Source organism: Camelus dromedarius, chromosome 10, assembly GCF_036321535.1.
Source record: "Camelus dromedarius isolate mCamDro1 chromosome 10, mCamDro1.pat, whole genome shotgun sequence".
Taxonomy (NCBI): domain Eukaryota; kingdom Metazoa; phylum Chordata; class Mammalia; order Artiodactyla; family Camelidae; genus Camelus; species Camelus dromedarius.
In genome coordinates, this window is record NC_087445.1 from 70865919 (window position 1) to 70891428 (window position 25510).

Sequence of the window (25510 nt, forward strand, 5' to 3'; positions counted from 1 at the left end):
AGCAGTGCTTTAGGGAGCCAGGCCCTGGCGGTGTGCTTTGTCTGCCCAAGGGCAGGATTTGTGGCAGTTTGGGATTCCTGAAGCACGGAGGCGGGGTGCCGGGGTGATGCCGAACTGCCGGAGAAGTTGGGAATGCCCCCTTCCTGCCAGGCTCCCTGGTGCATTTTTAGTCCCTGATGGGGAGAAAAGGGTGTTCATCCTCCCCAAACCGTTCCATGCGGGAATTTTACACTTATAATTATTGTTGGCTGGAAAAGCTGTCTAGGAAGAGGACCTTAAGAGGTGGCAAACCACAATCTGGGCTCCCCATGGGGTGAGGAACTGACCAAGTCAGCCTTCCTCAACAGGCCTCAGTGTAGCCCAAGCCTCAGGGTTGAGGCCAGAGACTGTGGGCTGAGCCTTACCTGCTGATTTTTGTTTTTAGCTGAGACTGTGTATGGGTTTGTCCGGCAAGAGGCCTGGGACAGATGAGAGTAGATCCAGGTTTTTGGCTTTTTTTTCTTTTGATCCTCTCAGGGTTTTGTGCCTGGCAGTGTGATTAAGAGACAGGCAGAGAAGGAGCAACAGCAAAAAGAGGGGTGTGGGGATCCCCAGGGCAGTATTTAAAAGACAAGTGGGTGCCTGTGAGAACTTTCTAGTGAAGCCCAGAAAACCATTTCAAATGGGGCTGAAATGTGGGTAGGTTGCTCAGGTGGTTTGGGGCTCAGAGTGTGTGTGCCCAAGCCTCTGGGAAACATCTGGCTGCCAGTGCCTGGTAGTGAGTGCAGCTTACCTGCTCTGCCCAGGGACTGTCCCTAAATCCAGGCCTAGATGGGAGGTGGAGCAGTGGGGGTGCCCCTTCCTTACCTCTCCAGCTTCTTGGCTGAGACCTAGAAATAGGTGGGACTGCAGGCCAGAGCCCTTGAGAGGGTATCGGGTTCTACTCCAAAAGGCTCTGGACGAGCCCAGTGCTAGCACCTAATCTGACTATGCTCCTTTGGTTTGGGGGCCCAGCAGGAGCTTCTTTTTGTGCCTCACTTTTCCTACCAGCTGGGGAGGTCTGCGGGCAGGAATTGGGGCCCTGTTCAGAGTCAGCTCTTTTGTGTTCCCAGATGCCTCCTCCTCTGCCTGGAGTGCCCCAGATTAGGCACACTGCAATGGGTTTGTTCTGTGTCCTGTACAGATACGATTGTAGTTCCAGGAGAAGATGAGGCCACCAGTCAGCTCAGCCACAGGCAAGCATGGAGTTTGGGGGGGTAGATGTGGTTGGAGGCTTTGGGCTGGCCCCCCAGCAGGGCTCACCAGCCTCCAGCCCACATGTGTCCTGCTGTCCTGCTTGCTCTGCCTGCCCTCGGCTTGCTCTGCCTGCCGGACCCAAGCTGGGCTCTGGCAGTGCCACAACCCACAATGCTCAGCCTGGACGACTCAACACTTGGGGGCTGGAGGCCCAGAAAACTGGAAATGTGCCTCTGAATCATTTGTGCAGGTTTTTGAAAAAAATGTTTACATGTTGTAAAGACTCTTTCCAGCCTCTTGTACATATCTGTCCATTCTCTCCTCTCCACCTTCCAGTCGTTTATAGAGCTTTTCTTTAAAACGGGGAGAAGATGCCCCCTGGTTCTTCAGAGCACAGAGCTGTAAAGTCACAGAATTTGAGCTGGGTGAGCCCTTAGAGCTGAGCGGCAAACTCTCTCATTTTACAGAACAATTAAACATTAAAGAGAGATTGTTTTGCCGAAAGTATATTTGTTTAAAAAAAGAAAAGGCGCCTAAGAGCTTTCTCCTTCAGAGCAGTAGACGTGTGTTTGTGAGTGAATTTTTCGATCCGGGGACTCTCCAGTTCCGAGTCTAGGGCAACGGGCGGGCATTATTCACGTCCTCATGGCTCCCTGCTCTGCCCAAGCCCCCTCTTTTCTTCTGATAAGGCCAATTAGATATGTGCACTAGGCTGGCCGACTTGGGGCTGAGGAGGGGTTGTTATCAAGACAATCTGGGGGACAAATACCCCAGTGGATCTGGCCTCAGCATTTCTCAGGGAGAGACAGTGCAGAGAGGCAGGCGGGGGCTCACTGGGAAGCGATGTTCTCTGCACAATAAAAATGTATTTCACGATTATTTTCTTTGAGGATCGCAGATGCATATTTATTGCATCTGTGCGTAAATGCTTTTCAGACGAGAATCCAGGCAAATGGGCGCAGAAACGTGCTCTCTTGATTTTGTCTTAATTTGAGTCTGGGCATCAACGGTATTGGGAAATTAACACCACCTCAATCGCCCCAACTTTTGAAAAATGTTTCTTCCACTCGGGAGGAGCTGCCGGGCTCGGTCCTTGGAAAGAGGTTGCTATTTTTATTAAGCGTCTCTTCCTCCTTTCGATTTGTTTTAAAGATCTGGGACACCCAGAAGCACAACGTTATTTTACGCACCACGGGGGTGATTAATTAACGTTCGGGTGCATTTAATAGCATTTGATAAAATCCACTCGTATGTCCTGGACCTACAAAGGGAAGCCCAGGCCACGGCATTTGGGGCATTTTCAGGCATAACTCGAAGTCTCCTTTTGCTCAGTACGTGTTTTGGGGGGCTTCTTAAAGGGGGGGAAGCATCGGATCATTTTCCTGTGCCCGAGACTCTGACCCCTCGGCAGCCCGAGCCCCTTCTCGCACAGAAAACCCAGTTAGAAACCGAGGAGGAAACTCGGCCTCCAAATGCAAAATCAGGAACACCTCTCTCCTTCCTCCACCGGAGAACACAGAGGGAAAAAAAGACAACATAACCCACCCCTCCCCCTCATTTTTTTTCTTTGCCGCTTAGCCAAATAGAATTATGTAAGTCTCTTTCCTTGTCGTCTGTCGCTCGTCTGGAAAGGGTTTCTATCTTTCTATCCCGAGGAGGTGGCGAATTCCGGGAGGAGGCTCCGGAAGGGGGGAGGGTCGGCGGGAGAGTCCAAAAATCTGTCACAAAATGGAGCCTAATCGCTTGTAAGACAGCTCCCAGGTCTGGCGAACCGCGCCTCCTCGGTGAGAGAGCGGCAGCCTGCGTGCGCGCGGAAGGAAAGACGCGGGGCTCCTGCCCAGGCCGGGCCGTGCGCCCACCTCGCGTCCCGGGCTGGCGGCGCCCTTCCGCCACCGGGCCTGCCCAGGCGGCCTCGCCTCTCTGCTGCAGAGCCTGCGCGGGTCCTCTCGGCCTTGCCTGCCCAGGTAGGATGCGCCCACTGCAGAAGGAGTCTGGCAGCGAGGCTCTGAATTTCACGAAAAAGCCGTCTGAGTCCTGGGGTGATTTTTTTTTTTTTAAATTTACCCCAGCTGGCTAAGACTCCAGTGGCCCAACCCCGCTCTTCCCAGCACATTCCTTGCCTGGGAAGTGTTTACACTGGGAAAGGCCTTCCTGGGAGGCTCACCTCTCCTCGGAGCACCCGGTGTGGCGCAAGGGGAGAGCAAAGTCAGGCCTCAGCCTTTTCTGACTGCTGCTTCTCCCAGCTTGGGAGTCCCCACTCAGGCCCTACTGCAGGGTGACAGTTATCAGCAGCTCTCCCTCCACCAGTGGGTACCCCCCCCCCCGGCATGGCCCCCATCAGACTAATTCAGAGCCACAGACACCCGTGCCCACAGCCTGGGGTAGTGGGCCTGTCCTGGAAATGAATTTCCTTGGAAGGAAGAGCCAATGCTTTGCCTTATAGAAAGGCCTTCGTAGTGCTCTCCCTGGAGATCTGAGGGCTGAAGGGCTCATTCTGCCAGCCCAAGTCTGGGGACCCTCTGGCCCCTGGGAGGGCATCTCTCCATTTAACCCCAGCACCTTGGCTGCAGGCGGAAGGGTAAGCAAAGGCCTTCCTGAGGCCGCAGTCCTCCGCCGCTGAACGGAGGCATTATTCACAGCTGACTCCTGGCTCACCCTGTATTCCCCAGGCTCTGAGCTGGTGTAGCCTAATTTGTTTGCTGGGTTTTTCTTGAGTTGGGGAAGCAGGCTGCGAGGATCTCCTCTGGGGTATGTGATCAGTGACTCTTAGCTGGCTCCTGCCTGTCCATTGGAGCTAGGCTTAGGACCCCCAGAGCCCTGACACCTACCTGAGCCTCTTCTGTGAAAGGGGGGGACATACCCACCTGGGGGAAAGTATTATAAGGATTTGAGATAACGTGCCCCAAAGGACCTGGCATCTTGCCTGGCATGTTGTTAATACTCTGGAAATTATTGTTGTTACTTTATCACCATCAGCGTGGCAAGGAATGTCTTGTCTCCAAGGCTGTACCAACCTGGCCATGGGTTCCATGCCAAAGAGAGGGGCAGCTGGTATGCTAGGCTTGCAATAAACCTTCTCTGCAGGGAAGTTGAGGAGCACCCCTGGGAAAACCGTTTCCTTTGCCTAAGTGGGACACTGTGAGACAGACCTGGGTTTGCCTGCCAGCCCCAGCACTCAGCAGCTGTGTGATCTTAGCCAAGTGGCTGCCCATCTCTGAGCCCTAGGTTCTCCCTCAGCAAAGTAGTGGTGATGAAATAATTTCTCAGGGTTGTTGTAAGGATTACACAGGGCACCTGGACAGGGGGTGGAGGGGCTTCAGTAAATGTTCCATACTCCATGGGATCCAGTTTCCTCTCCTGCACCTCCAGAGAGGCAGAAAAGCTTCTGACTGTATGGATGAAAACAAATGCCAACTGCATTTTCAGGAAGGGCAGGCAGCAGGCTGAGTCTGGGGTGCTGGCCTATTTCTCCTTGGAGGCTGGGGATTGGGCTAAAGTAAAGATCTTTCCACTGGGGAGCAGTTGGAATCTCCTGGGTTTACATATAGCTTGGAAAAGCGTACTCAATAATATAATTTAATATTTGGAAAACTGTTCATGCTCATTGTTTTTGTGATTCAAATGACAGAAAATAAAACTCAACCAACATCTCAGAGGCTGAGGGGGAGATTGAGATGAGGGGGTGTTGGAGGGGGAGAAATCCAAGGATCTGTATATTTCTCAGAAAGAAGATGAGATTTAAAAGGTGAGAAACACCAGCCCAGGCAGTCAGAAGGATCTTCCAGCCCAGGGAGTTTTTTTGGTCCATGAAGAGCTGGCATTTCTTCCTCAGGGAACTTCCTCTACCCTGCAGCCGTGAGGTTTTTAAAACAGAAAAGAAAAACACACACACACCCCCCACACATACAACCACCCAGTCCTACTTTGGCATTAGTTAGGCAGAGGGATGGAGGATACTCTCAATGACATGAGTTATAACTTCCAATTTGTTGGACACCACAATCAGGCCTCAGCTTTAGGGAGGGAGGAGGAGAGGGATGGTCCACTCAACCAAGGAGTTGTATGAGCTGTCAGTCAGTTGAGGGTGCTGGAGGACCCAAGGCCCTTGGCTCTCTGGCTGACCCAGCCCTCTCCAAACCCCAGATTCTGTGCTGATGGCAGCAGAGAGCAAAACCAAAATTATATATCTTTATTGCCACTGCAGTCAGAAGTGGGGAGGTGGTGGTAGTGAGGGGAGGGCAAGGCTGAAAACCATATTTGAAAAAGTTGATTCACGAAGGCAGAGGAAGCAGAGTGGCAGACGTTTGCCATTTCATCGACCGGCTGGTGTTCTCCATTCATGTCATAAATGTCTCCTGTCATTTGAAGCCAAAAGCAACATGATTTGGTTCCCTGGTGGCCTATAGGGTTCCCCCCCCTTTTTTTGCAGTAAATGTTTATTTGTTAATAATATACTTTAAACAGCCTAGCCTTGACCTCAAGTCTCCTGAAGCATCCATCTTCTCTCAGAAAAATCTTTCAAAGTTTGTATAATTTTGGAGGGAAGGTGTAACTGACAGGGCAGTGAAGGGCCTGTGTTTGCTTTAACTACTGCGACGTCGGGAGTGGAGGGGTATAAGGGGCCACTGTGCTCCGAATGGCAACTTTCTTGGGTTTCAGGCCTGGCTGACAGCACTTCCTCGCTTCCCTTTACCTTTGCTTCTCCTGATCAGTACAAATAAATTTCTGCATGGGCCCTTCCTTTGTGATTCCCGGGGCAAAAGTGTATGCATTTCTGTTCATCTTCTTGACTGGCAGCCGCTGGACCTGCCTGGTGGACCTGCCTGGTGGACCCTGGGGCCCTAAAGGGAGGTGGGGGAGTAGAGGGGTCTTGGGGGAATGTGTGAGCACATTGTAGGGGGAGGGGCCTTTGTGTCAATTGGGAACCAGGCCCAGAGGGGACCAAGGGTTCTGGGTAATGGCAGAGCACCTGGCTGGCCTGGCACTTGGTGAACTGTGGGGGAAACCTGGTTCCTGGAGTCTGGTTCCAGAAGAAACAAAGATGTTTGCTTCCCGACTGGCTGTGCCATAAGAGGTATCCTCGGGAACCGGGAGGTGGTTGCCAGCCAGGGAGGGTTCTGAAGGCTGCCCAGAGCGACAGAGGTGCCCACCAGGGCTGGCAGAAGTGAGGCGTCCACCTAGCAGCTGGTTGGGTGCAGGAAGATGAGTGAGCATGCTGCAACACGGGGCTGCCGGGGTCCCCCCACCTAGATGCCTCTGCTGGCGCTGCAGCAGCAGTGGTGGTGGGAGGGGAGGAGCAGTACTGGGTCCCGACAAGCTGGGTGTGACTGCCGTTCCCCCACCTCCCGCCTCCTGCTTTCCTCTGGGACTCAGTGACTATTGTCATGTGACTCCTGAATTGCCATAGTTACTGGGCTGCCGGGGTGTGGGCACCAGCCCAGGCCTGGAGTTGCCCAAGCCTGTGGAGATGGAGAGGACCAAGATGCTGTGGGGCCACCTCCTCCAAATGGAAGGCTCTCTGGGTGGGCACATTTTTTTAAAGGAAAGAGCAAAACTGCAGTTATAGATAGGGGATCGAGATCATCTCTGGCTCCCAGTGACACAGGCCAAGGGCCTTAGGGAAAGCTGATGGTCTCAGTTTCAGTCTCTTGAGTCTCGGTTTCTATCTGTGTCGAATAGGGGTGATCATTCCAATCTCACAAGGTTGCCCTAAGGAAAGTGAAGCAGACCCAAAGGTGCCAGCCTACTTTGGGCATTCAGTCAATGTATGTTTCCTTCCTTCCTGCCTGGGAAGTAAGCCTGAGGCTCCCTGCCTGGCAGGAATGCATTGTCTGCTGCCTGTGGGAGGCCCAGAGAGGGAGCCTCCTAAACAGGCCTCCTGGAGGGGCCTTGCCTACCCTTTTGCTCCTCACCTGGGTCTGGGCTGGTGTTTTGAATTTTCCCCTTGCAAAAGGAATAGGACAGGTCTGGCTGTCAGAAATGGTCCTTGGAGGCAGGCAGTCAGCAGCCTGTGGATGGGCCCCCATTACTAGTGAGGCATGTATGGCCAGTGTGGATGTGAACTGGCAGGAGCAGAACCTTACGAACCCCAGAGGGGCAGGCCACAGTAGTGCATCTGTAAGGAAAAGAATTGGCATTTCTGGAGCACCTGGATGTGCACTGACCTCTTTTGCTTTAGCTCCATGCATATATAGGTGAGAAGACCCAGACTGAGGGAATTCAGTAACTTCCCCCAAGTCTGGAGTTATTCTGTAGCAGACTCTTCTCCAGGCGAGTCTAACTCCCAGAGCGGATGGGATCCCTAACCCCTCACTCCTGACCTCCGGAAGCCCCAGATTCCCCACTCTGGACATTGAATCTCTCTAGAGCACCCAGACTGGAAGAGGTGTGTGTGTGTGTGTGTGTGTGTGTGTGTGTGTGTAGGGGGTGTCACTCCCTGAGGATTGTAAGAAGTGGAGTTGGGTGGGTCATAGCCCTCTTCCCGCCAGAATGCCCCCAGTAAGGCTAGCCCTTGCCAGAGAAGGAAAAAGGTTAGAATAACTGCCTTTCTCCGTGCCGGGTAGCTTCCTTCGCTGGCCCCGGGCGCGCGGGCGGGGCTGCTCTCAGCGATCTCCACCCAAGCTCTCCTCCCGGCCCACCTCTCGGAGGGTTCTTGCTTCTTGTTCTCCTTTACCCCCGAGTAGGGCAGCGCGGTGCACAGGCTCCTCAGCTCCTGGGCTCCTTGGCCGAGCCGCGGGCGCCAGCGGTGGTTGATGAATTTCGGTGTCACCAGGGGTTTAGCCTGGATTTGGGAACCGTGCGCTCTAATACGCGCACACGGTCCTGCCCTTTCTAAAGCGCAGCCCTTTCACCCAGCCGCTGATTTATGAAGGAATCCGATCCCGGGACGGGCTGGGCTGGAGCCGGGAGCCCGGGGCCCCCGCGGCAGCCTTCGGGCTCCTTCGCGTTGCGGGGACCTTTGGCGGCTTGGGGCGTTCTCCTGGGCTGGACTCAGGGAGCCCTGCCGGGCGGGGGCCTCCCATGGCCCAGGGGAAGCGAGTCCCCTCGGAGCCGTTTAAACCCGCTGGAACGGAGCAACGCCGGCAGAGAGAGTTCGCATTTTCATTCGGAATTGAGCAAAGCCCTCGCCCCTCCCCAAGCTCTCCGGTCGACCCCCTCCGGCAGGCCCAAAAGCGACGAGATCGAGAGGTTTGTTTATCGAGGGAATAGAAAATTGAAAAAAGAGTCTAAGACCTTTTTCCCGCCTGAGAAATGTGCAAAGTCCCTCAGCTCCTGGAGGCGGCAAGGCGCCCCGATAGCCGAGTTCCCGGCGCGGATGCTGGGGCCGAACTAGCCCCCTCCCTCCTGCGCCCCGGCCGCAGCGCGGCGGGAGGGCGGATTTTTTTTCAGATTTGGTTTGCAGGGGGGAAATGGGGTTGTATCAATCCACAAATATTTACTCTTAACAGACTTGTATCTGTGGAGATTTCGAACAAAGACAGTTTAGGGGGATTACAAAAACCCTAAACCCCGTTTTTCTCCCGGACTTGGTGCTTTAAATGCCAATTACAGGCGAGCCATATCCAACAGCAACGGGGGGAGCTAGCAGGGTCGGGGAGCGGGTGGGGGGCGAGTCCAGCCATTAAATGTAACTTTGCATTATGAAAAGGATTTCGCCGGTTTTATCTTCTAATAAGATTATGTCATGAACACAAGTACCTAGGATGGTGCTGAGTGACAGGGCTCTGTCGTTTAATCAGAGGCTGCTCCGCTCAAACCGCGGGGCCCTTTGTCCGACGAAGTGAACGACGGAAACTTGCCGTCCTAATCCCCTTATTCATGTCAAGCACAGAAAAGAAGCCGAGCACCTTACAACCGTGTCCCCTCCACCCCTTCCGAGGGCGGAGGGAGGAGGGGGGCTCCGGCCTCGTGGCCCCCGGGGCGCCTTTCGTTTCCCAGCGCTCTTGGGTCTCCTGAGCTTGCCAGGCGTTGCAGCAAAGGTGGGGGAAGGGGTTGCTTTGCGGGAGCCTCAGTTGTCAGCTTCTGGAAAATGGGGGCAAAGGCCCCAGGATCAGAGGATACAAGTTGGGGATTTTGCCTCCACTGACGGAGAGCACAGGCCCAGGCCGGTCCCCTTTTCCCAGGAAAGGTGGCGCTGAGCGATTCACACCCACCATCCCAATTAAAGCAGGATAGTCAAGCAGTGAGAGGCCGAATGGAGATGCCAGGCTGCGGTCCTCCGCAGGGCTCATTTCGTTGGATCCCTGGGACTGATGTTGCCACGTTGCTACTCCTTTGAGTCTCGGGGTTGACATTCCCAGCTGCTCACTCAGCCCCTTTCTTTCAAGGGCGAATTCCTTTGTCCGACCCCTGCAGAAACCTGCTTCAACACCAGGCCAGTGGCGCCGCCACCCCGTCCCACAGTTTGCAGATCTCTCCTGCGGCACTCTGGCCACGCAGATCCAGCCAGATCCACTGACCGAGACTACGACGTCGCCACCCTGAGCTCTGGCTGCCTGCTCGGACAACTAGAACTCCAGCCTGCACAGCGGGAGCCACAAGAGCGGACTTCAGCCTCTGTGTTCGCCTCCGGGCACAGTGGGAAGCCTCGGGCGTTGGGGAAGACACCGCACGCGGCTCCGAGTCGCTGCACAGGCTGAAGAAACCAAAAGCAAAACCAACACCCAGCAAATGAAACCCGCGCACCCCTGGGGCTCTACTCTGCACCCCTCCAGTGGACCAGGCAGGCTTCTTCTGGTCCCACTTCTAGGATCTTATACTCAAGGCCCCAGAGGCAATGGAGTTGGAGGGGGACTTCGTAGGAATTTGTCTGTAATATACCCGGCTCCTTGGCCTCCCTTTAAAGGTCTTAGGCTGTGCTGGGGCAGCCTCCCAGGGACCCCAGTGCGCCCTGGGAGCGCTCTGGAGACGCCTGACTGCACACAGTCTCCTCCCTCTCGAGCTTAGGCTCTGGGGCTCGGGGAGGATCAGGCTGAGAGCAGGGTGTCACCTCGTAAAAGCGACAGGCAAGGGTTGTTTTATGGGGAGGGAGAAGGGGCAGGAAGTGATGCTTCCATCTCTGGCTGTTCTGGGATGGAGAGTCCCATGGATGGAGCCCCATCTTGGCTGGGGGCGACCAGGAGGACAGGGCAGGGTCAGAAACAGTCAGGTCCGTGGCTGTTAAGCAGGAGATGGGGACTGGTCAGAGCTAGAAAGGGAATGGATGGATCTGGAAACCCAGAGCTCACCTCCTGCCTGCGCTCTCCCAGAGCCCCCTCTGCAGTCTGGGGCTCGGCCTACAGCTCCAGCCCTTCCTCCCAGGCCAGGGTGGGCGGGGGAGATACTTTCTCCCTCGAAACACTTGATACCAACTTTGTTTTTTTGGCAAGAAAAATAAGCCTTGTTTGGAAAGGGGGGGTGGTCGAATGAGCGAGGGAAGGAGTGAGCCAGCAGCAGAGCAAACTTTGCGGATTAGGTTTCAGCGCCTCTGCCCCACCCCCAGCCCCGCGGCAGTGATTTGTGTGCGGGGGTCTGTGACCCTGCGAGGCATCAAACGGCCCCGCGGGAACCGGCCGAGTTCAGAGGGACAGTGGGCAGAAGGGCAGCCTAAGACAACGCAGATGGTTCGTATCAGCCCGGCCGGGCCAGCCCTGGGCTCGCACTGTCTGCCTGCTGGCCTGGACTCCTCGGCAGGGGAGAGGCCAGGGTCTTACAGGAAGGCCAAGGCCTGAGCAGTAATAGGGGACCAGAAATGCAGCAGTCAATGGCCAGTGGGCTCCAGCTGAAAGGAGGCTAGGTAGCCAATGATAGAGTTCCTCCAGCAGGCGGTTCTGACCCCTTTCAGCTCAGGTGGAGCCTGACCTCCTTGTCTGCCCAGAGTAGCCTCTGAGAACTGACTGGTCGTGAAAGGAGACCCTCCCGCCTCTGCCTAGTGGCCAGAGTTTACCCCACCCCTGCCCTGCAGCAGCTGGGGCTGATCCAGGTCATAGTGTTCCTGCCCGAGGGACCAATAGTAGCATTTTTCCTCTCTGGGAGGTGCCCTGTCCTCAGCCCGCCTGCTGTATTGAGTTTGGGAAGCCCTTGCCTCCTGACAGTCATTCATTCATTCAGAGAGAGACCTTGCTCTCTCTGCCCACTTAGCCCTTCTGACTAACTCTTTTCTCTCTCCTAGCCCCAAGGGAAACCTAAGACAGAGGCTCAGTCAGACCTTGGGCTCAGAGCCTTCCTTTGGGGGTGGAGCCCTGTTTGGTTGGGGTGGGAAGGGTGCTTACCCACACCAGCCTTGACTCTGAGACTGCTGCCCCCTCCCCGCAGAGCTGAAGTCCTGTTGCAGACACCAGCATGCCCAGGCCTCCCTGCCCTGGTCTCCAGGAGCTGGCCTTCTCTATGGCCTCCTCTTCAGTGACCACAGAGAGACTGAAGCAGGATTACACCCACCACTGGGACCTTGGCCTGCTTTAGAATGTTCCAGCTGAAGGGCTCTTCAGGATCCTTGTAGAAATGGGAAAACTGAGGCCCAAGTGTGGCCAAGACTTGCCCTAAATATCACTCAGTTGTAGCAGAATAGAGGCAGGAAGCTCAGTCTACCCGCTGCCAGGTTAGAAGTCTGTGCGGCAACCCCACAATTTTTTCTAGAACCCTCTTCCAGGATCTGGCTTTATCAGTGACCTAGTCTATCCCCCTAGAGTAAGGTCATTGGGAGGGAAAGGTCCTTCGATTCTGGTTCCTGAGAGGGGGTAACAGGCCTCCATGATGAAATGATTTTTCAAACTTTCTGGATACTATGGGGTTATGTGAGTTTGGGAATTTTATCTTCTAAATTGGGACCTTGAGGGACAGGACTCAGGTGTGCTCATGAGCTCAGTGCCACATCCCACCTTTCCTCCATCCTTCTAGTGCCTGACTCCCAGACACTCTAGGCTTAGCCCTTCCTCTCTACAGCAGGTCACAGGGAGGCCAGTGGCCTGGCCAGGGCCACAGAGAGCCATTGGGCTGCCAGGACCTCTCAGGGCTCCATCTCCCAGGGTCCCTGCCTCGGGGGAGCAGCCGGCTGGGTCATCTGTGCACGGAAGACACATCTGTCATCCACATGTTGGAGGCCGAGCAGAGGACATGTGGTTTGGGATGTGTTATCTTAATCATATTTATTAACCAATCCAGAAATTTTAAAAAGAGTTTGATATTGTTACGATTCGGAAAAGATCCCCAGATCTACATGGTAACAGATCGGGAGAGACTGCCAGCGATGGCCAGGTTTCTTTCAGCTGGGATCAGGACATGGCTTTGGAAGTTCTTTGAGCTGTTCTAGTGCGGTGGAATCTCAATGCTGTGAAACAACACTTACCGCTTTCATTTTCCCAAGCAGAGATCTGAAGCAAAATTAATTACCCACCTTGACTGATAGTTGTTCTGTTGGAGTATGGTTCTAATCCTTATTAACATTCTCTAAAGTCAGGCATGAAATATGACTTTTGCACCACACTCTTTGGCATATGTTTTTCTTTTCCAGGATATTTTTCAAGCTATCTCCAAGCCTCACTGCTGTTCATTATTTTTGCCATAGGTCTAAAATTGCCAGCCCCAGCTCCAGAGTCAGTCCCGCACAGAGCACAGCGAAGGGGGTGGGGAGTGGGAATGACACATCTCTGCTCACGACGCAAATTGCTTCTGATTATTGAGCTTTGAATGTTTTCCTCCATCATGTTTTTATTAAAAACTCCAGCATATTTACGCTTGATGGTGTCTTCAATTAGGTTTTTTTTTTAAAGCCAGGGGTTCCCCTTTCTATAGCAGTATGTAAAGAAAATAGTTGTTATGACCGCAAAATTACCGTTCAAACCTGGTTCTAGTAAATCTGGCCCTGCTTTGACAAGCCCAGCAGGCTGGGAGCTTTTTTTTCTTCAGTGTTCCAGCTGCTGGGGAAACAGACCAGGGAGGAAGCCCACAGAAGCCTCCATTCTGCAGGGTACACTCAGGAGCTAAAACTTCCCAAGTCTGTGAGCTGCAGAAGGGGCCTGGCTGCAGGGGGCTTGCTGATGGGCAGGCCCAGCCCAGACAGCACACAACAGCAGCTGCAGCCGCAGTGATAATCACAGCTGATGCCTGTTGAACGATCGTGGTTTGTCAGGCGCTGCTCCAAGTGCATCACGTTCTTTACCAGCGATATAACAGGGGCGCTATTATTATTTCCATTTTCAGATAAGGCAAGTGGCATGGAGAAGTTGAGTAACTTACCCAAGGTCACACAGCTAGTAAGGGGAACTGGGATTGGAGCCCAGGCAGTCTGTCAGGAGAGAACTTTCAGGGACCCTTTGGGAAGGCAGATTCTGACCGCTTGCTGGGTTCCTTGGCCTGGTGATGCCTGGCACCAGAGCTCACTGTTATTTGTTGAATGAATGCTTCATAATTAAAGGCCAGTGTTCCTTACTGCTGCCTGCGGTAAAGGTTCCATGGGAATTAGCCCATTGAATCTTCTCACTGCCCTGGGGAAGGTATTATTATTATCATTTCCCATCTTGCATCCTTAACCTGAGAGGTGCAGTGTTTTTCCCAAGGTCACACAGCTTCAGATAGCAGTGATAAGAGCTACCATGTATACTGGGCACATGTTATATCTACGATTAGGGCTAAGCCCTTGGCACCCCAGATCTTGACGAGAGTTCCTAAAAGCTCTGTTGTTTACCCAGGTTCCTGAACTGGGGCTCAGAGAGGTAAAGCCACACACCCAGGGTCACATAGCCAATGGGGAGCTGCACCAGCATGGAGCCAGCATCATCAGGTGCCAGGACTTGACCAACCCTCAGCCTTGAGGGGCCCAGAGTTGGGGGAGTCCTAGGACCAAACCCTCTCGGTGGGTCTCACTTGGGCTGAACAACTGCCCTGGCAGTAGGTGGGGCATATGATGGCACTGAGGGGAGGAGCGTGTCTGTGACCTGCCTCAGGCCAAGTGGGCATGGCATCATCCCATTCCAGCCTCCCTTTTCAGATAGGAAAACCAGGGCAGAGAACTGAAGTGACTTACCCTGGGTCACACGGCTAGTGAGCAGCTGATGAGAATCACATTGGGTATCTGGCTTTGGGGCAGTGTTTCTCAGAGGGAGACTCTGACTCATCATCTTCATCGTCAGCACTGTCGGCATCATGCCTGACCATCCCTGAATGCCTTCTGAGTGCTTTGCAAATACAGTGGCCACAGGGAGGTTCCCAGAGGGAAGGTGATTTTCCCAGTGTTGCACTGCAAGGTATAGCCCGACGGCTGGGCTGTGCCCTCCTGCTCTGGGCAGGGGGACCAGGGAGCAGGACCAGCCCATGGATGGGAGCTCTGCCAGCTCTCCCAGGGCTGCCTCTGCCCCTGCCCTGCCTTCCCAGCTCAGGCTGCCGGTACAGCAGCTCCGGGCAGGCTCTGTCTGCCCTTTGAAGGGGACAGCCGCCTGAGCCTGTCACTTTGAACTGCAAAGGGGCCTGTGGTGAGGGCTTGGCCCCCTCCCACGTGCCCCCGCCTGCCCACCCCTCCAGGTCTGGTTCCAGTCGGCAGGCCTGGAGCCGGAGGGGCGGGCAGGGCGGCGGCCCCCTGTGGGATGTCAGCCTGATAAGTGAGCAGCGGCAGACCCCTGGAGGAGGATGGAGCAGGCCGCCCACTGGTCCAGCCATCCCACGTGGCAGGAGTTCGAGCCAGTCAGTGAGGTGCCATCCTCCCACAGACATGCCCTTGTGGCTGCAGAGAAACATCTCTCCAAACGTCAAAGATTTAAATTAAAATAACAGTAATGATGGTAATAATAATAATAACTTGTAAAAAGAAACATCTTGCCCTGGAGCAAAGGGAGTATCTTGGAATCAACCATGTGCTCTGCATGGTGACTGCTCAGTGGCAGGAAGTCAGGAGGGGTATTAGGTAAGAGACTGGGGCATCTGGGCGGCTAATTACCAGGAACCCAGCTGGGGCCTTTTAGTTGCTCAGCCAGGTTCTGGCTCAGTTGGGCCAGAATGGAGCTGACCCACCCTGCCCTCAGAGCGCTCCTGGGCTAAATGGATGCGGTGGAGGTGGGGCCAGAGTTACGCAGAAATCATTCCAGCACAGGCCCTCTGCCCGGAAATGTTGGCCTCTTTTCTGATTTTATGACCCCAGAACTGATTCTTTGGGTGGCCAAGAATCTAACAAGCTTCTTAGCCAGGTAGATGCCAGTGCTTTGGATCCTCAAGGTTCAGAGTTTGATCTAGGCTCTGACACTGACGGCTCTGTAACCTTGGGTTAGATGCTTTACCTGTCTGTGCCTCAGTTCCTTCAAAGTCTGTTGAGGACCAAACACCTGCCTCAAGGTAATGATGAGATTTAAAGGAAAGAGCGGATGAGAGGCCCTCATGCTGGGAGTGTGGCTCTTGCTCGTATTGTTACTGATGCCCCAGAGTCCTTTGGGTTGGGCTTAAGCAGGCATCTGGCTTTGGTTACATGTGTCGGGCCATCCTCTGACCAGAGTTCTTTGTGTGCACCATGCCTCGGCTAGAACGGGGCATGACACACAGTAGGTGCTCGATTAGTATTGAAAGGATGTATATGCGAATAGTTCAGGGCCAGCCTGGCTGGGCTGGATTCCAGGCTCAACCTCTTTCTAGCTGTGTGACCCTTGGCAAGTTCCTCAGCTTCTCTGAGCCTGTTTCCTTGTTGGTAAAACGAGAACAATCAAAAAGGCCCGCTTCTAGGGTGGTTGTATTAAACGAGACGATGCAGGCAAAGAGCCAGGCCGGGAGATGTACGCCATTTTTGTTATTGAGAAGGGCCGTGGCAGGGGTCTGCTTGATAACACAAGACAGCAAGAGTCTGGGTGGGTTTCCCTGGGCAGGTGCCTGTGAGATGAGAACCTGGAGCCAAGGAGGATTTCGAGAGGGCATTCCAGCTAGGGGCAATGTAGGAGGAATATTAGGGGTTAAGTTGGTGGACTGAGAAAAGTGGCCTGAGACAATGAGTCTGGCTGGAGAGGCTGCCTAGGGGCTGTCGGGACGCGGGGCTGCAGTGGGAGGCAGGGGCCAGTAGCTATGCAACCGGGTTTGGATTTTATCCTGTGGGCAGGAGGGAGCCATTGAAGGTTATTGGACAGGGGAGTGACAGTACTGGAGAGGCACTTAACGGAGATGACACTGGCAGTGTGTGCACAGGATTGGAGACTGGAGACAGGCAGGAGGAGCTGCTGCCACTTTGGAGGCCAGGGAAGTGGAGGGGACTGGAGAAGGGACAGGTTCAAGCCAACTTTAGGAGGCAGCTCTGAGGGCTCAGGGGAGGGGATGGGGCAAAGGGAGAATCAGAGGGGCCCGGGGCTTGGAGCTGGGTTGACTAGAACCCTGGGTTCTGAGCACTCTGGACTGGACACAGCAAGGGTGACCCACTTGACAGGTCCAGCTTCATGGACCTATTAACTGTTTGGTCACACTGGGCCCTGCACTTGGAAGGGCTCTATACTTGGTTTAATGCTCTGCCGTTGCCCTCTTGAAATTCTTAACATGTTTTGAACAAGTACCCTGTGTTTTCATTTTGTGCTGGGCCCTGCAAATTGCATAGCTGGTCCTAGTCCCTGAGTCTCCTGAATGGAGGCCTGGGAGGGCTCGAGCTACAGCCAGGCCTGTGGGGCTTAAAGAGACCTTCCTTTCTACCACTGGCCCAAGGCTTGTCCTCAAATGGCTTCTTCCTCCTGGCCCTCAGCTTGGCCATCAGGCCTTCCTCAGTCAGGCCCTGCCAAGGCCTCTCATGCTCTGAGCTCAGCCACCAGCTCACCTGCTATTCCCCACACATCTCAGATGCTTGTCCACATCAGAGTCTTATTCAGGTCGTAGCAGTTGTGCAGGGTATGTCCCTGGCCTCCATCATCCTATATTCTTCTGGAAAAGTCCTCTGAAGGCCTGGCACAGGAGTCACCAGTGTTATGGAGTTTCCGTGGCTTCATATTCCACCCCCCACCCTCTGCCGAGGCTTGGATCTGTCTCCTAGTACGTGTTTAACATGCAGATTCCTACTCCAACTCTCAGGGTGAAGCCTATGAATATGTATCCCTAACTGACCCCTGGGGGTGCCTGTGAACACTGAGGTTTGAGAACCTCTGTCCCAGGTGCTCCCAAGCCTGGCACAGGGCCTGGTACCGGGTAGGTGCTCCATGTCTGTATGCTGAGTGAATGAATGAGCTGTGCTTGTCTGTCATCTTGATGTGCACAGCCTCCCTGCGTCCTGACGTGGAGTGGCACCAGTGGGTGACTTTAGATTGTGATGGGATGGCAGCAAGTGTGGTTCTGGAGGAGGGTTTGGAAGGATGCCTGACCCATCCTGGCTATTCTGGCTGAGCCAGGGTTCTTCCCCTCTCCTTGAAATCCCAGGTTGTGGGGTGTACCCTCTAGGAGATGGGAAGTGTACAAAGCTCTCCCCACCCCCTTGTAAAGGGCTGTCTGCTCCTGGTATGGTTCTCCCTGCCCACAATCATAACAGCACGATGGAAGTAAAGGGCTTTTGTTTTTATTTCTTTATACTACATAGGCACTGAGTTAAAGACTCAAGTTATTTCATTAAACCTACACAAGTCTGTGAGGGAGGGTCTGTTATTCCCATTTCAGAGATGTGGAAACTGAGGCACAAAGAGGTGAATTCAGCTATCCAAGGCCACACAGCTTAGCTCAACCACTCCATCAGTCTGCCTCTGAGATGACTGATCCCTGCTGTGGCTTCTGTTTGTGATGTCCCAGGAAAGCACCTGACCTCTGGCATGTGCTCAGTGAGGATTTGCTGAAAGAAGGGAGAGTAGAAGGAAGCCCAACACTGCCCCCATCCAACCAGAAGGACCCCTGCTCCAGGCAGGGCTGAGCTGACACCATGAGCTCAAGGTGAGCAGGATATCCTAGCCTGGTACACATGGGGATGAGGAGTGCAGGCGGGCTCAGGGAAGAAGCAGCTGACTCTGGCAGGACGGGCTGTGAGGGGGCACCCAGAAAGCTACGTGGTGGAGCATGGGGCTGGGAAAGCCTCCTTGCCCAGTGGTGGCGGGGCTCTGTCAAGAGGCCCAGATGGACCAGTCTCGAAAGGTGGCATTCCAGAAATATGGTGGAGCCCCCTCCATGCCAGGCCCATGTGGGCACTGGGGAGGCCTGAGGAGCAAGACAGATGGCAGCCTTGCCCTTAGGGAGTTCATGATCCAAGGGGCAGACAGCATGGAGGGGACCTGGTCAAATGGGCCCTGGGGCACAGAGCAGGGTGGGGTCCAGCCAAAGAAAAACAGTTGCCAGGAGCAGGCCTGGCACATATTAGGTGCTCAGGGATTGTCGCCATGACATTTTTCAGTTGTCCACCTACTGCAACAACCCCTTTAGTCAGCACCCCAGAGGGCCAAGCTCCAGGCCCTCCCTAATGTCATGACTATGAGGGGCTGTTTTTGAAGAGGACTTTGGCCTTCCTGAGCCTCAGTTTCCTTAACTGTAAAGTGGGTACAACTGTTCCTCCTTTCCAGGTCATTGGAAGGATTAACCCTAGGTGGGAGTTCATCACTTAAAGAAAAAAGGGAAAGTAAAGGAAAAAAATGTTTCCTTTACAGCTATTGTTATTGTGGTGGTCATTATTATTTGTGTTATTAATAAGAATTCTAACAAAACAAACCATAGGAAGACCAGTCTTCCCCTCTGAGCCCTCCAGAGACTGACTTACCTCCTTTTCTCCTCTCCCTCCCTCCTCCTCGGGGCTGGCCCCCATTCTGGTCCCACTTCAACCACTGCACAGGGAGCAGAGGTGACTCAGCTGGCCCAGACCTTGCTGGAGCTCCAACCTCAGAGGGGACAGAGCCAGGGAAGGGCAGGGATACCAAGGATAATCCTGTGGGTGGAGAACTGTGATGGGGGTGGTTCTTAGGGAGGGGGCACCTGGAGGAAAGAGGTGGTGAGTGCTGCCTGGGGAGGCAGGAAAGGTTTAACTAAGCAGGGGACATTTGGACAGAGCTGGGAGAAGTGGTGGTGGGGCTTTCCAGGCTGAGGAATGGTGTGTTGGCCAAGGCCTGGAGATGTGGAAGACTGCGGCCTGTTAGACAAAGCACAGTGTCCCTGCCCTCCCATTCCCTTCCCACTCTGTCCCTGGCTGTCCTCCCCTCAGATCAGTGCTGTTCAGCAGATCTGATTCCAAGTCCTAGCACCTGCTATATCCCAGACTCTGGCTGAGCTTGTCACTTGCACCCTCTGAAGCCCCATGACATGCCTGAGAGGTAGGTGTGATTATCATTCCCATTTTACAGGTCAAGAGACTGAGGCTCAGAAGTGGTAGGTGGCTTGTCCTGGGGTGTAGAGCTGCAGCACAACTAGGTCCAACTCCAGGCCTGCCCCGCCCCCTCTCTCCCACCCCCCTCCCCTTTTAGTCAGCTGCTGCCATCTACTCTCTCATTGCCCACATCCGTCACACAAAACATCCTTGTCATCCACAGACAAGGAGTGTGGACTCTTGGGATTGGGGAGACTGGGGACAGGTACACGGAGGAAGCTTTTGAAAAACAACTGCAGTCGGAGGAGGTGCTGTGGTGAGGGCACTCCAGGCTGCGGGTACTGTTTGGGCAAAGGCAGAGAGGCTGACGAGCCCCGACCATACTAATATTCCCTGCACATGACTGATGACAATATGCAGTCACACTCTGACCTTGGAGGTTCAAAGGAGAAGCGTGTGTTTCGGAACCTGGTGTTCTCGAACTTGGTTCCATCCCTTCCTGCCATTTAACTGCAGTTTCTTCACCTATGAATTGGGCAATCTCAAAACCCAAATCAGGATTTTCAGCAAAGAAATAGTAGCTGCAGTTTTTAAAGTAATAATAATAATAACAACAACAACAACAACAATAATAATGGTCTCAGAAATTTGCAGTTGAGGAAGCTGGAACTTAGAGAGGTTAAGTGGCTGCTCTGAGAAGTGGGTGATTTTCACTCAGGCCGGAGGGCTGCACCTCTTGGTACTGTGGGCTGCTGCCTCCCTCCAAGGCCTGATTTGAACCCAGGCGGCCTGAGCCAACACCTGCCCTGTGGGCTGCCAGCCCTTCAGTGGTGGACAGTGGGGAGGCATTCCACTCCCATGGCCTAGGAACACGCTGAGGACAGGGAGTGACAGAGCAATAGCCACTTCTGCAGAAGGGCAGCCTGATGGCCCAAGGGGTCTCTGGGCACCTTTCGCTCCAGCGCCATCCCCTCAATGACCCTTTCAACACTGGCTTTTCTGCAGGCCTCACTCAGTCTCACTTAGGAGGTAAGAGCCCACGTGTGGCTTCCTCCACTTTCTAGTGTTTTCTGAGAGGCTACTGTGTACCTTATCCCATATACTGAGGACACAAGGCAGACACAGCCCTATCCCCAAAGAAATGGAGGAAGCGTGGGGCATTGTGGACCCTGGGGACAGGGCTCCTCTCCCAGACTGGGGGGTGTGGAGGAGGGCTTCCTGGAGAAGGAGCTGTCCAGGCTGAGAGCAGAGGGATTATCCAATTAAAGAGGGGAGGGGAGCAGCTTTGGGACGGAGAGATTGGCATCCTCAAGGGCCTGAAAGTAGGCCGTGGTGGGGGTGCAGGGAGAGGTCAGATCACACAGGGTCTTGAAGGCCATGCTAGGGGTCTGGCCTATACTCCAGGGGCCACTGGAGACCGTGGAAGAATTCTAGGCAGAGTAGTGTCATGGTCAGATTTAAGCACGACATTCATTCCAATGGCTGTGTTAATTGCTGGGGGAGCAGGGCGAGGCCAGGGAGGAAGCTGTGGACCTGGGGAGGAGGCCCTGCAAGGCAGTGTTCAGGTGTGCACACCTGAGTGCACGTGGCTGTGAGTACAGGTGGACAGGGCCATCTGTGTGGGTGTCAACAGACCTGAGCCCCATGAGGGTGTGGCCCATGGTGGGGACTTGATGAATATGTGGTGACACGTGTCAGTGGGCACCTTGCACTCATATCCGTGTGACTGTCAACGATGATAGCGTGTCCCTGTGTGTTTCCAAGGGTATTTGTGTGTGTGCACGCATGGCAGCCCTTTGTCCAGCCCTGCTGTCCGGGAGAGGCCCAGGGAGCCTTGGACCGGAGGGCTAGAAGCTGCTGGGCTCAGCTGGACTGGCCCAATGTGTGTAGATACCACCTGGTCTTGACACCCCACCCCTGGCCAGAGGCTGTCAGCTCTGCCTCTGCTCAGTGTTAGTGCCATGCCGTTTGTTGGGGTTATCACTGCTGTAAATTGTCCTGAACAGTTTAATCACTGTAGTACCTGCCTGGCTCATGGTGGCTGAGCTGATGGCGGGCGGGTGGCGGGTGGTGGGTGGTGGGCACAGCGCTCTGGAACAGGCAGCATCTGGAGAGGCAAGCTCTGCGCCTCCTTGGGGACCCTGGCTTATTCTCCCACATTGGAATGCCAGTGCATGTGTCGGGTGGGCGGTGGGGAGGACAGCACCTGTGTCGTTGTGTTTGTGTCCCTGGATGTGCTCCTGTGTGCCTGGGCGTGCTGCTCTGTGGGTGTGTCTGTGTGCCTGTGCTTCCTCCTCTGTGCCTGTGACAGTGTGTCTGCCTGTCACCGTGTCAGTGAGCTTGGGTCTCAGGGTGCACACACGTGTTTGTCTCTGTCTGCCTGTGTCTCTGTGTGTCAGCGTGGGAGGGCGTGCTGCTGCCTGTGTGTTTCTCAGTGTGTGTGTGGACATGGGTGATTTCTACAGCGGGTGGTGTATGTTCCTGTCGTTCTTGGGGATGCTGGGTGTGGGAGTGGGTGTTGGCTATTGTGGGCTGACATGGCAGGATGTGGGGAGGGTGTACACATGTGTCGGGGTGGGTGTACACATGTGTCAGTGAGGGCACTGTGTGTGTGTGTGTGTGTTTGGACACAAGAGTTGGGTATGCCAGCTAGAGCAGCAGCTGGCCCCTCCTGGTCTGTGACGTCCATGGCCATGACTCCAAGAGCCCAGCCCAGGTTTAGGCAAGAATTTCCTCTCACCTTTATCATGGTCAGGAGGGTGGAGGGTGGGGTGTGATGACAGATGACTGCTCTGAAGCAGGCAGGCAGGCAGGCGGTCACCCTCCCAACTCCTGTCCCAGGTGGGAACAGTCGGCAGCTCCTCCTAGCCCCCTTCGCCTTTCTCCTTCTCCTCCTCTCCCTCCCCTTTCTTCTTAGGTGCTGGGCTCAGGCTTAATTTACAGGCCAAAGGTGTGGATATTCAGGACACCCTCCCCTGAGATTGAGGTTGGATGCAGACCCTGGGAGAAGACACACACTGCTCCCCCCCACAATCCATCCTCTTCTGTGGACCCTCCTGGGGGTCTACTTTAGGCCTGTGGTCAAGAAGCCTCATCAGGGTGCCCAGGCTGGGGCCTTAGGGCCTGGAAGCACGTGGAGAGGGGTCAGGATGGCACAGTACAGGGCAGGGGGCAGGTTCCTGGAAGCTCAAAGAGCCCCCAGCTCAGGTGAGCCCCTGCCGGTGTCCCTGGCAGGTGGGTCACGACAGGTGCACTCCAGTGGATGTGCCCTGGCTGGTGTGTCCTCACAGGTGTGCTCCAGCCCTCGGCCCCCAACAGGTGTGCCCTGACAGGTGTGCCCTGACTGAATTTCTCTGGGAGGAGCAGTGGAGCTGGCCCACTGGGGCCCGAGGGGCCAGTGGCTGAGCCTGCAGGGCTCCCGCGGACTCGGCTCAGCCTCAGCCTGCCGTCCCCGCCCCAGCCCGAGGCCAGGGCTCCCCCGCGACTGCTGCTGCCCCGCCGGCAGCCCAGCCACCCAGGGGAGCTGACCCCGACCCCACCGGGCCCCCCACGTCCCAGCTCGGGGGCTCACAAAGGGAGAGGAGGGAAGAGAAAAATCGCAGAGATTTGTCTTGTCTGGGGCTGACAGCGCAGCGAGTGATTGCCAGGCCCGCTTGGCAGTTTTTAATCATTTTATCTCTGTTCTCGGCTCTCCGGGGAGACAGCCAGTGCTTAGCAGTCTGCTCAGAAAGACCTCGGGGCGCGTGGCGCAGCGGCGGCTCCGAGCTCCCATTATTAGCTGTGCTCTTCGGAGCGCGCTCCGATCTCTCCCGGGGGAGCCGGTGAAAAATTAACACGGGCCGGCGGCGCGGGCGCCCGGTGTAACTGTAATTACTCCATTGATATTCCTCACACAATAGCGCTGTCATCAGTCATTTACATAAACTTTCTCTCTGCAAAGACGGGCGGAGGTGCCTAATCCTATTGGGTGCTTCCACTGCATGCATTATACATGGCAGGGGGCCCCTAGGTACGAGCGGAGGGGAGGGGGAAGGGGAGGAGAGAGAGGGGAGGGGAGGGGAAAGAGTTGGGAAGGATCACTGGAGAGGAAAGGAAGGAGGAGAGGAGGGGAAGGAGACATCACTGAAGAGAGAACTGGAGAGGCGAGAACCAGGAAAGGGGCCGAGGCACGAGTGAGGGCTGGAGCCAGAAGCCCCCTGCCTCCAGAGGGCAGGGTCCCGGTGGGCTGGGGTCCTGCTTTGCCTGATGAGAGTCCCGGCCCTCCAGGGCTGGGCAAGCGGGGCTCTGTTATCCAAGGGCAGGTGAACCTGGTCCTCCAGGAGCCCCCAACAAAGCTTTGCCCCCGAATAGGGGTCTGTCTCCCACTCCCTCTCCCACCCAGAGGGCCAGGCTGTAAACCCCACTGGGTGTCTGGGCTCAGGCCGGAGGCTCTTCAGCTCCTAAGGGGTTAAAACCTCCCTGGAAATTACCCCTGTAATGACCTAATTAAAGACTTGTGGTGGGGGGGACCTACTCCAGGGTGAAAGCTAATAACACCCGCCCAACAATAATCCTGGTGAAGCCCCCTCCCCTTATTGCTGCAGCCTCAGCCCCCTTCCCACCATCCTCCCTTGACCCCGTCCTCTGCTCCTGTCTGCACAAGCTCTGGGTGGCTGGGGCAGGCCAGGGGCTGAGCCCCCAGCTGGGTAGGGAAGGGCTCGGATGGGACCAAGGGGAGAGGCCCGGGATAGTCAAATTTCCGTTGCTGAATATTTAATGAAGCCTCCGCGGTTTATTTCGTTGGCCTGTCGATTTTTATTCTTCTGTCAATAGCTTCTCATATGTGGGGCTGTGATGATCTTTAGCAGGGCCTCTCCAGGGACGGCTGCCACTAAATGCAATTATGGATTTTATACCTCAATGTGTTTGATATTTCCACTGATCTAATTTGCAGCCTGGTAGTTTATTGTTTGGCATTTTAATGGCGTTCAAATGCTATGGGAAATTTGATTTCTTTTTATAATTCCTCCTTAACGCAGTTAATGCGGGTGGCGGGATGGCCCAGATTTTAAAGCCCAATGTATAGAAAGGAGAGAAAAAAAAAGAACACACCCTGTATATATTTGAGGATGTGTCCATTGAAGGGAGATGTCCCTTTGAGCCATGGGGCCCAGGTGCCTGCCTGCCTCAGGGGCTGGGGCTGAGATGTGGGGGAGCTGATGGTGCGCCCAGGGCTCAGGCAGAGGGGCCAGCACACAGCCCTTTGCTCCCGCTGTCCTGAGCTCCATGGCCTGTAGGCCTTGTCATAGGACCGCTCCAAGTGGCTGTAAGGTCATTGCCCTGTCGAGTTTTGAGCAGCTGCAGAGTCAGAGAGGCCAGCACTCCCAACTGCCACCAGTTTTTGTGGCCTGCATCTGAGGGCAGGGGCTACACCAGTCCTGGGCCTTTGAGACTGGGGGTGATTTTATGACCTGCCTGTCATCTGTGTGACAAGTCATTGTGGGGCCTCAGCCATATTCACCACATGTGTCCACTTCCAAGTCCCAGGTCAGGGAGGCCCCCACTTCTGTCCCTGCCTGTACCCCTCCATCCCTGCCTGGCCTCCTCCAGGAGGCTGGCTGTCAGGGCACGGCCGGGTCAGGCACTGGCTGCTGTGTGTCCCGAACCTGGGTTCTGGGAGGCTGTGCTGGTTCTTTTCTAGACTGGACTAGAGCAGAGAGGAAACTGAGGTCCACAGAGAAAGGTGGAGGTCCCCCACTTCCTTAGGGCAGTTCCCCTGAGCTGAGCCACCTTCTTTCCTGACAGTGAGTCCACAGGCTGGGCTCGGGCCAGGAGTGGCCTTCTGCCCTTGGTTAGCCAGTGGGTGGGTTCTGTCTCTGGGGGAATTTTGTACCTTTTGGACATGAATGGCTGTCCTTCCCATCCTTCTGGGAGATTCTAACCCCCTCATCTCTCCCAGATTCCTGCTTTGTCCAGCCCATCTCCTACCCGGTTGCTGTCCACAATACCAGCCCCACTAGCCTCTTGCACACTTAAATGTGAGCAGTCTTGGTGAGAGCTTACATTCATGAGCCCCTGCTCTGGGCCAGGCCCTGGGTGAGTATTTCCCACTTGCTCTCCCAC

The 25510-nt window shown here is 54.9% G+C and overlaps 1 protein-coding gene across 1 annotated transcript in view; it reads left to right on the forward strand.

The window, feature by feature from the left end:
* Positions 1-25510, forward strand: part of LMX1B (LIM homeobox transcription factor 1 beta) — a 78717-nt gene that overhangs the window by 1588 nt on the left and 51619 nt on the right. The gene's annotated exons all lie outside the window — the stretch shown is intronic.